At 44.9% G+C, this 2,005-nt stretch overlaps 1 protein-coding gene across 1 annotated transcript in view; it reads left to right on the top strand.

Annotated features, from left to right (window-relative positions):
- IDE (insulin degrading enzyme) overlaps positions 1-2,005 on the top strand; it is a 114,269-nt gene that overhangs the window by 1,326 nt on the left and 110,938 nt on the right. The gene's annotated exons all lie outside the window — the stretch shown is intronic.

Here is a 2,005-nt window from a genome sequence, read left to right as displayed (position 1 = left end):
GGGAAAGTCCTGCCTGTTGGGCTATATGAAGAATTTAATTTTGAAGGAATTTTCCTTGGAACTTTTCTGCTGATTTTTATAGACTGCATTTTGGGGCATTATCAAAATGCCCAAAACAGTAGATAGGGGCTTTGCTGCTTTAAAAAAAAAAAAAAAGAATTGGATAAGGGTTAGATTTTTTTTAAAGACATTGTTTTCTCACAACGTAGTGTTGCCTTGTTGCACTGTCTTGTGAAGAAGCCTGGAAGGAAAGTTGGGACTCAGTACAAGATTAAATTACAAACTTCTGGCATAGTGACATCAGTCAGGTGTGATCCATGATCAACAAGGCTATGCTGGCAAAAGCCCCTAGTACAGATGCAGTCATATCAGCAAAATAGTAGTTTTGCTGGGTTAGCTTATTTTGCTCAGGGAAGCTGAAATAAATTATACTTGTACAAGCAAAAGCAAGTCTTGCTAGTATTAGCTGTGTTGAATGCTATGAGACCTCTGCCTGCATAATATACTGGCATACTTCTTGTGCACTTCTCATGCACACATGGCCTTAGAGTGACTCAAGGGTCAGAATCTCTCTGCTGCCTTCGGGAGGGATTAAATTGGATCAGGTCTATATTTGGGATGCTGCCTGACATAACAGCACCACTTTTCTGCCTATTGCATCAAAGTGGAGCCAAGACTATATTTCACCTTATGACTATTTGCTCCCAGCCACCTGAGCCCTGTATTTAGAAAAAAGGTACATTCTTAATTCAATTTAGATAATTCAGGAAAAATTAGATAACTCGGCATGGTGAGCAGAAGGCAATTTACAGTTTTCATTTGCAATTAGGTAAAAAAAAAAAAGACAAAGCCATAGCCTTTAATTGGAACTCATACAAAATCTACTGTTTGCCTTGCCCTCCTCCAGATCTTATTTCAGTTATTTAACTTGCGAAATGGCATGTCTATACGATAGTCAAAAGTGTGACTGCAGCTTGTGTAGATATACCCAAAGGAGCTTTAAGCTAGCTAGCTCAGGTATATAGCTCCAGGAGCAGAGATCTCAGGGTTGGCTCATAATCTGAAAATTTATATTTATATTAGGTCAGGGTTAGACAACCCCTGGCACAGGTGCCAGAGCATGACATGTGAAGGCATGTTGGAGGATGGTGTGGAAGGGCTGCACTACCACGACAAGGATTAGGCTCCTCACGGCTCCCTTGCTGTCCGCCTCTAGCACGCCAACATTTTACAGGTGGAGGCTGCCAATGTTTTTTGGCACTGTCCAAAGATGTTGCCGACCCCTGGCTTAGGTAATTTAAAGTTAGCTAGGTACATCTACACAGCTGTGGTCCCACTAGTGTAGACAGCCATTGTCTCTAGTGAGGACACATCCAAGGCTCACCCAGTACATATTCAGATTTTTATTTGCTTTTGGGTTTGCTTGCTTTGAAATGATCTTTGAGATTTAAAGACACCAAAAAAGGAAAATTACCAACACCTGAAGAAATCACATTGTTACAGCTACTTAAAATATTTTTAAATACAAAATTACTAACATGGGCCATCAAAAACCCTTTCCTTCGTTCAGGGAAATGTATCAACAGCTTCCCACCAGTGTTAGCACCGGATCGCTTGGCCCTCCTGGGAGCCAGGAGACTCAGCACCTCGCCCCTGTAAGGACGCTCAGCTCTTATGCACGCTAAGGGCCTTCCTGCCCACGAGGGATGTGAAGCCGGCGTTTGTAATCACTTCCTGCAGCCCGTTTCTAGCTTGTAACGATTGTCTTCCCGAGAAGCCACGACGTGGCGTGACTCTTGCTACACTGGGAAACAAAAAAAGCGTATGTGTCACCCCCCGCCCGGAAGGCGGCCGCACGGAGTTTCCCACGCAGGGGCCTAATCTTAAGCCTTCACCCTCCCGGGAGCTTGGATCTCCCCACGATCGCGCCCGTGTCAAGCGGTCAGGACGTGCCCGCGCGGGGCCGCAGCTGCCGGGGGGGAGGAAGCGACTGCGAAGCCGAGAA

The sequence above is a fragment of the Alligator sinensis genome, unplaced genomic scaffold (assembly GCF_000455745.1).
Source record: "Alligator sinensis unplaced genomic scaffold, ASM45574v1 scaffold472_2, whole genome shotgun sequence".
Classification (NCBI taxonomy): domain Eukaryota; kingdom Metazoa; phylum Chordata; order Crocodylia; family Alligatoridae; genus Alligator; species Alligator sinensis.
This window is presented reverse-complemented; position numbering and strand designations above follow the sequence as displayed.